The following is a 9,776-nucleotide window of genomic DNA, read 5'->3' on the forward strand; positions in this document are numbered from 1 at the left end:
CAAGGAGGATAATTTTGATTCCGTTAACAATGAACCAATTGATATTTCATTGTGTCTCAGACTTAGGCTGCAGAAGAACATACAAAGGCTAATCACGTGGACAAAAGCTCGGCAGGTAGAATATAATGTGGGAAACTGTCAGGTTATGCACTTTGGCAGGAACAATAGTGGAGCTAACTATTATTTAAAAATGGAGAAAGACTGCAGAAAGTTATTGCACAGAGGGACTTGGGAGTCCTCGTATACAATTCACAAAAAGCTAGCATCCAAATTTGGCATTTAACAGGGAAGGCAAATAGAATGTTGGCATTTATTTCAAAGGGAATTGAATATGAAAAAGATTTTACTAAAACTATACAACACTAGTCAGACCACAGCTGGAATTCTGTGAACAGTTTTGGGCCTAGTTGTACTGGCATTGGAGACATTTCAGAGAAGGTTCACTAGACTGCTATAGAGTATGGAGAGATTGACTACGAGGGGAGATTGAAGAGGGTGGGTCTGTACTTATTGAGTTCAGAAGAATCAGGCACAACCTTGTTGAAACCACAGGTTCTTGGTGAATTTGACAGCAAATGCAGTTCGGGTTTCCGACGTGGGAAAGTCCAGAGTCAGAGGGCGTGATCGCAGAATAAGGGGTCACTTCTTTAACTGAAAGATGAAGAGGAACTTCTCGCAAAGGGCAAGAATCTGGAATCCTTACTTCAGAGGGTTGCAGAGGCTGGGTAATTATGTATACTCAAGGCTATGACTGACGTATTTTAAATCAGTAAGAGAATCAGAGGTTATGGGGAAAAGGCAGGGAAGTTGAGGATTATTAGAGTCTATGAGCTGAAGGGTCTATGTATCAAATATTATGGTCTTATGAGCCATAGACTTAATGTGACCAAATATGTGGGAAATATAACAAATGGGGTTAATTGGGAGAACCAAGAAGTAGTGTTGATAACATCATCATAACACGTTAATTGATCATACATCTTGATGGCACAAAGGAATAATAGTTAGAACAAGTGACAGAAGTGGAACAGTTACAAGATTTAAAAGAAATTTGGTTAGGTACATGAATAGGAACAGTTGAGAAGGATTTGGGCCAAATGCAGGGAAACGGGATTGGTTTATGTTGGGAAACTTGGCTGGCATGCACAAGTTTGACAGAAGGGTCTGTCTCCTGCTGTATGACTCTATGACTCTTTGTGGGAAGAACAAAGAACCTTGACAGGTCAAACAGATGCCTTTGTGGAGAAAGTGGCTGCAATGGAATATGAAGAACCATGAAAATGGAGTCACGAAGGTGGAGATGCAGTTGAGAAATATGGTGTGTTCAAGGTGGCAAAAATGTGAAGAAAGACAAATCAGTGTGTTATATGCAATGTTAACCAGTATGGATTAAAACCTAGACAAGAGACTTCAGGAAAACTTTGAAGGACAAAGTTTGGGTGCAGATCTCTCTCTCTCACCACCCCGGAATACGAAAAATCGGTGCTTCTGGAGGACCAAGCTTTTGGGCCATTATTCATTTGGTCTGAAAAAGGGCATTCCTTTGTGAATATACATTATTTACTGTTTTTGCATCTATTAAGTTTTAACTGAATATTGGAAAAGATTCCAAGGCTTCAAAGTAGCCTCCCCATAAATCGGTAGTATTAAATTGGGCATTGCTGAACAGAAGTATGTGGGTTCAATCTTTGAGCTCTGTAAATTTAACTAAATTTAGCCAGATTAGCAATTAAAAAGATGCCCCTCAGGTGGAGGAGAAAGAAATATCTTGGGCTTCTGACAGCTGATTAGTATTGATTGTAATTCCATCATTGGTAACATAACTTGTGACAGATGGAGCTTTGCAGGTTGATTGAAATACCAGAGACTAGAGATTAGAATGATTGGGTGAATATTTGCACAAAATATGCAAAGAACTGATTTTGGTCGCATGTTGTTTTTCGATTAAAATTTACACTATTACGATCACTGAATTAAACTTCCAGATTGTTTTTAATATGACATGTCGCAATGATGAAATATTTGTTCTAAAAAGAAAATGTTTAAGTATTTTGTGTAACATGGCAGCCATGAGTTAATTAATAGCACAGAGTGTAGTACAGTAGTTTTAGAAAGTCTCCTTGCAACAAAATACAGTATTGGAAATTTTTCAAACTTATTTAGAAACCTATGACGAGAACGTGATTCTCGTCAATTAAAACCAAAGTAGCAAAGAGTTAACATAATTGGTGATAATTGTCATTCAAGCTAAAGTTATATATCAAAATTAACTAAATGCAATTATTTTGAGCGACTAAAACTGTGTCAATAATAGATTTTTAGTTTGACCTTTCTTTAGAGCTTTGATTCCTTATTGGGATACATATTTTTTTCATGGGGTGAGACTATTGCTGACAAGACCAACATTTATTGCTCTTTTCGCAACTGCTCTTGTTTCACAGATGCTGGTCCTTATCAATTTGCCAAGACATCTTTGACAGTGCATTCCATACTCTTGGGCTCCATCATTCAGAAGCATGATGGCAACAGATGTATGGAACCATCACTATCCTCTCAGATGAAATTAGAATTGGACAAATTCTGGCCTTATTAGTGACACTTGAATTCTGTGAAAGAATTAAAAGAAATCTGAGACCCCTTGGTCTTTACACCTGAACCGCAATTTACTGTTCAAGTGTGGGACAAGTGTTTGCTCGTTTGAGAGGACGGTTGCGATTTTGATTCTGGTTTCATCTGACATCCACATGTGTAATCCCTGTAGGAGTCACTGTGTAACGGATTGGAAAGAAGCAAGAATACTTGACAAATTTGCATTTCCTTTCCACACCATCCTAAATTTTGGAACAACCTCCAGTTCCGGCTGATGTCAATTGTGTATTGGCAAAATGCTAATCTATCAAATGAATCTGATCATTGGATTATTACGAGTTTAGAATTGCAGAATAATACATTTAAGTCACCACTTAATTTTGTGTGGAATGTCAGGCACTATCATAACTGGTAGAATTGGTATTTTGCAAAGGAAGACTTTTGTTAAAATCCCTTTCAGGTCTCTTGTGTTGACCTTGGTTAAATGTTGACTTGAAGCTTCACTGCAGTGCTGAGGAAGTGCCCTGTTGTCAAGGGGACCATCTTTTAGGTAAAGCATTAAAGCAAGCCTAAGTTGCTGCCTCGGATGGATGGTAAACATTCTGTGACACTACTCAACGAAAGGTAGGAGCATTTTTTTATGCTGACCTGGCAAACGTTTATCCCTCAATCAACATCACTGAAGAGATTATTTCTTCTTTTCGTTCTGCTTGTGGGAATGCTACTTGCAAATTGTCTGTTGCATTTTCTGACAAGCAAAATAGTGCTCTGCTCCAGAATTAATTGCTTGGCTCCGAACTATTTTGAAGCATACTGAGAATTTGAAATACTGTATTTAAATAACCAAAGGTTCGTATTGAACATAAGAGCAGCCATCTTCTGTTTGTGAATCACAAAAGTACTCAGCCAGACTCTAAGCTCTTTGAGTGTGCAAGAACTTTAAAGACTGAATATAAGTGGCCATTTTGTTGCAATAATGTGCTCAATTATAGACTTAGAAGTTTCAGCAGGTGCAATATTAGCTATGATAACACATGCATTCTAACTGCTTTAGTTGAAGGTTTGCCTCGAATGACAATTTCCTTGCTTCTGCTTGAGCAACTGGTGGAATTTCAGCTGAGGGTAAATTAGTAGCTACTTTGACAATATGCAGTTCAGGCTATTTGGTTTACGACATGTAGTTTTACTGCAGTCATTCAGCATGTGGTCAAAACCTCTCTTCGTCTTTTTAATTCCCTGTGAGTTGTGAGTATTGCCATTCAATTTAAAAGTGGTACTTTAGAACATGATGCCTTTGTTACTTCCTAGGTACTTTTAGGCTTGTTTCTGATGACTCTTAACACATTGATGATCTTGGTATTTATGGAGATGTTTGCTTGACAACAGGCTGATAATGCAAGTAATTGAATTCATTAGGAATGGCGACAATGATGGAACGACAAAAATGCTGCATGCTGATTGCAGGCTCATCTCAGTGCTATTTGAACCTGACTTAGTAACTTGAGGGAGAAAAAAAGGAAGAGTTTCCTACAGTGGTCTTTAGTATGTGTTACTGGCTGAATTATTTATTAAGGCTATAAAATTGTTAGGATAATGTTCCTAACCTTTCATTATGATAATTTTGCTTTAAAATGGTGCCATGTTTCATTGTATTAAAGGTGCATTCTGAATACAAGTAGTTCCTAATAAGTTCTGTGAAGTTCTATGTTGTTAGTTCCTGACATTGCTTGTTCACCCATTGTAAATTTGCTTATCCATGCCAAACATAACTTACACCTTTCTGCCCAGTGCAATCTCAGCATTCACGTACTATGCACAAGCAATCCTCTCAGTTTGATAAAATCACTGTTTTGAGGTTTTTGAGGAATATAACCTGTGTGAACAGTTGGACTCCGCTGTATTATGATGACTATTGATATAAAGCTAAAGTAGCAAAGAGTTAACATAATTGATGAATTTGTTATTCAAGCTAAAGTTACATTTCAAAATTAACTAAATGCAATTATTTTGAACAACTAAAACCATGTCAGTAACTAGATTTTTAATTTGACCTTTCTTCAGAGTTTTGATTCCTTATTGGGATACATATTCTTTCATGGGGTGAGTATTGTTGACAAGACCAACATTTGTTGCTTGTTCCCTATTGCTCCTTTTCCACAGATGCTGGTGCTTATGTACTATTTTTAAGGCTAGAATAATCAATCTCTCTTGCTGCTTCTGTTGAAGCCTTGGAATCTTTTCCAATATTCAGTTAAAAACTTAGTAGGTGCAAAAACAGTAAATAATGTATATTCCCCGGTGATTCAAAACTGAAAATAAGCTTTTATTTTAACATGTTTACCAAGAACAGTGTGTCTTGTTTACAAATATTTGAAGCAATGAGAAACTCAGATTTTGTAGGTGAAAGGGGACAATGGGGTTGAAACAGAAGTGCCTTAAAAGGAAAGGGATTGAGTTAGACTTTTTTTTAAAAAGCCAATAGATCCAAAGGCATGATTAGAAAAGGGATCTGACCATCATTCCTCCGAAGGCACTGACCAGAGCTAAAAAAAAAGGTTGACCTAGTCAATGAGTTGCTGCTCACATCACTATCACCATCTAATAATTGATACAGCTTTAAGGTACAGTAGGAAAATGTAATTTCACTCAACACAAACCAATATAGTGCTAGTGGATGACAGCTGTGAAAGGACATGCAAAGTAGTAAGACCACAACTAAGCCAGTCACTGAAACTTCATTGTTGGGATGAAGGGTACAGAATTCATTGCTGCTGCTCGCACAGACCGGTGCTGTCTGCCAGTCTTCAGTAAGCAGGGCATCCAGCAGGTTTCACTATGCTTAATCACAGCAGATAATGAAGAAGCAGAAAACACCTGCAGCTGTCGTATGTTGAATTTATCACTGCTCATCGAGATAGCTCACAAAGTCATTTTTAATTACAGTTTACCATGACATGATAGATCAAATTCTCAGCTATAAAAGTAGACAGTAGCACCCTATTGGAAAGCACATCGCTTTCAACACTGCATTGAATCTGCAATGCGTTGCACTGCGCACTTGAAACAGAATGCCGGATACCACAACTGCAGTGGATTCAAAGCACTAGCTGCACATAATGAAATTTGCCACTTGATGGCCTGCACACACCAACTATTGAATACTGGATCACTGTTTCATTTTTTCATTCCTCAACCTAAGTGCACTTCCCTTAGGAAGATTTTTATGGCTGTTTAAACTACATGAATGTAGTACATTCTGCCATTAACTCAGAATTAAAAGTTTCACAAAGGATGTCACACAAAGACAAAACAACAAGGAAAAATGACCAAAGTGTTATCAGAGAGGTGTATCTAATAGTGGTGGTGAATACGTTTTAAGGAATTCTAGTGAAAGGTCTGAAAGAATCAGACAAAGATTATTCAACTGTCTTGACTTTTAGAATATATAGTAAAGGTAGAGTAAGGATTACCCAAAATTCAACATATTTCAGACAGATGAAAACCAAAAGCACCAACTGTCAGGCAAAGAATGCAATGTACAAGAGGCCAGAATCTCAGAAAGAGAGCAGTGGCTAAAGAAGAAACCATCATTGGAGGGGGCAGGGAAAGAGGAAGATAGGTAGGTCAGATAGATTTAAACACAAGAATGAGGACTTCAAATTTGAGGTATGGGGAACTGAAGGACAACATAGGTCAGCAGAATTGGACAATGGATGGGCAGGATTTGGTAAAACACTTAGCAGCAGAGCTTTGAATGAGCTTAAGTTTAGACAGTCAAGGATGTGACACTGGTTCAAACAGCAGAAGAATAGTCAAGAAATGGAGTAACCAAGAACATGACTGAGTTTCTGTAGATGGGAATGGAATAAAGACATGTTGCTCATGGACAGGATAGGACATAAGACGACACAGCCTGTGCTCACAGGAAGCTTAACTTGTGAACATTTTGGTTCAGAGACAACGACAAGGTCATAAAGTTTATAGCAGGAAATAAAGGGAATAGCTTTCATTTTATGTTTTCTCTCGATTATAGCTTGGAAAAATGGATCCTTGGAGATTTCCTGAAGTGACTATGTGAAGAGATACAAATACAGGACAAGGATTTGGAATACATTATACAACCTCCAATGAGCCTGCTGCCACTCCAAAGATCATGGGTGATCAGACTGTAACCTCAAATCAGCATTTCCATCTTCCCATGATAACCTTGCACCCCTTTACTTGACGAGAATCTATCCAAATATGAAAAAGACATATTACTATTCTCTCCTTTCTGTTAGATAACCCACCTTCCATCCATGCCAATAAGCCACCTATACGCCATGAACTTTTATTTTCCACAACAACTTTTGATGCGTTACCTTATAAAATACCTTTTGGAAATCTAAGTTCAGTACATCCACCAGTTCCCCTTTATCCACAGCACATATTACCTCCTTAAAGAACTCCAACAGATTAGTCAAATATGATTTCCATTTCATAAAACTTTGTTGACTCTATCTCATTACCCTAAACTTATCCAAACACTCTGCTATAACATTTTTAATAGTAGATTTTAAAATTTTCCCTGACAAATGTTATGCTCACAGATCTGGTTTCTGTATCCCTCTTTTTGAGTAAAGGTATTAGTGTCACTTTCTTCCAATATAATGGGACCATCCCCAAATAAGGGAAGTTTTTGAAAATTAGAACCAATTCATCAACTACACTAAAGCATTGATACCAATGTTTTAGTGACAACAGGATAGCTAAGAGTGGAACCAAAGTTAAACAAATGAGTATTAGAGGAGTGGAATCACAAGTGAAGAAAGGTGAAGAAAGCTGAAGAAAGTAGTAGTGGCAATATCATGATCATGCGGTGTGTTGTCTGCCAAAACCATTTTGTTTAAATAGAAAGCAGCAAAAGGCTGAATGAATGGATTCAAACAAGCTGCCACAGAAAGTTTAGCAACAGCCCTGGGGGGTAAAAGTTGTAAAGGGAACCATTCTAGCTATGACGGTTGAAGTGGTAGCTTGTTCATGTAGAGATGACCACCTGATACCCAGGTGTACAGCCTTTCCAGCACAGCTCATTAATTCAGAGCAAGAAATCTGGTCAATTTCCTCTGCCCTCAATCCAAGACAACTGAATCAATTGTAGCAAATGCCAATGTCTTGGCTAAGGGTAACTAACCAGCCAGTTAGATTTGATACCGCCTTGTCCATATGCTTATGTATTGCAACAAGCTAACATGGGTAATACTTTGGTTTTAAGAGTGCTTCCTTGTTAATATCTGGCAACATTATGTATTTAACCAAATCAATAACATTGATATGCTCTCAAGATAACAATTCCACACTAGAAGCACTGCAATCACTTAGAGGACTACAAACATTAACATAGCTCTCTGGGGCCTGTAAGAGTGTTAATATTGTACAAGCTGATTGATATCATTGTTATTTCTTGTTACAGTGTATTACTGATGTCAGATGGCCAAGCTGTTCAGAAGCATCTCAATACTGCCATGGATAGCTCAATGGAAGCGCATATACTAAGATGAGGAACCTCCCTAACACTTACAGACATACTTTAAGGGAACGACATGAGGGCAGGAAGATTTGTAAATAACGTTCAGTGGAATGGCTTAAAGGCTGGTAATAAACAAGAAATGTTAGATATCCAGCAAGATTACTGAAAACCTTGAAAGCATAAAAGCACTAAAATAAATTACTGGCATTTAGAAAATGATGCCACATAATTACTTAAATCTTATAGAATAGCTCACGTATGCATGTATCTATCATCTTCAATATACAAGCCCAAAATTTGCAACAGCAGTTTGAAGGGCACAGCTAACACTGGATAAACAATCATCCATCCACTTTTCCACAGCTATAACCATTCACCATGTTAAATCACTGCAACATCAAAACTACTCACATAATCCATTAAGTTTAAAAAGTGAGAAAAGTTCCAGTGAGAATTAATAGACAATTATGCTGTAGCAGAACAAATTCCATCACCTATTGAACATATTGTCCAGTAACAGACTGTTGCAGGAATCAAGGCTGAATATGAATACCTGCGCTAACTGATCTTATGGTCAGTACAGCTTCATTACTAATCAAATATGCAAGCAATACGACCTGGCCAGCTTTACATTGGCCTTTCTGTTGAAACAAAATTATATGGAATTTGTGTTAAGGCTCTAATTGATAAAATAATACTAATCCATATTTGGATGCTAATACGTATTCCCACAATCTAACAGTTTTCCCTCATTAATTTACGTAAAAGATTTACTGACACAAAATACTTGAAAAGTTTGAAATCTGGAAACAAAAACAGATAGCACTAGGTCAACAAATCAGTAAGCACTTAAAAAGACATCAATTTACAAATGGATGAAATGGCTTTGAGAATCCTCAATACTGACTCCAGACATGTGGGATCTCATGTTATCAGATCAACATAGGCAAGGAAATCTATTTGCCACCTACTGCTCTTTCTCAGCTGCCATCCAAAAGTCAGCAAGGGCAAAGCAGGTACTCTGGACGGATAATTTCAATGCCAAACAGCAAGAGTGACACAGCAGAATTATATTTCACAATAAGAAACCTAAGTATTACTGAAAAAAGGCACATTTTGTCAAAACTCTTCACCTTACACTAGAGTCATGGAGTCCATAGCACAAAATCAGACCCTCTGGTCCAACTCATGCACAGCGACCAGATACTGTAAACTGATCTGGTCCCATTTGCCTGTATTTGGCCCACATCCCTCTTAAAGCTTTCCTATTCATAGACCCATCCAAATGCCTTTTAAATGTTGTAATTGTACCTCCATCTCTTCCTCTGGCAGCTCATTTTCATACACACACCACCCTCTGCTTGAAAAAGGTGCCCCTCACCTTAAACCTATGCCCTCTAGTCTGCAACTCCCCTACCCCTGGGAAAAAGACCTGACTATTCACCCTATCCATGCTCCTCATGAACTTATATAAGGTCACCCCTCAGCCTTCAACACTCCAGGGGAAAAACCCCAGTGTATTCAACCTATCCCTAAAGCTCAAACCCTTCAATCCTGGCAACATCCACGTAAATCGGGGCGGGGGGGGGGGGGGGGGGGGGGGGGGGAAAGGAAAAAGAGAAGGCCGGAGGGGGAGAGGGGGGGAGAGGGAGGGAGCGAAAGAGCGAGAGGGCGGGAG

The 9,776-nt window shown here is 38.3% G+C and overlaps 1 protein-coding gene across 1 annotated transcript in view; it reads right to left on the bottom strand.

Annotated features, from left to right (window-relative positions):
* Window positions 1–9,776, bottom strand: part of LOC109934347 (vesicle-fusing ATPase) — a 221,331-nt gene that overhangs the window by 168,131 nt on the left and 43,424 nt on the right. The gene's annotated exons all lie outside the window — the stretch shown is intronic.

The sequence above is a fragment of the Rhincodon typus genome, chromosome 30 (assembly GCF_021869965.1).
Source record: "Rhincodon typus isolate 14 chromosome 30, sRhiTyp1.1, whole genome shotgun sequence".
NCBI lineage: Eukaryota > Metazoa > Chordata > Chondrichthyes > Orectolobiformes > Rhincodontidae > Rhincodon > Rhincodon typus.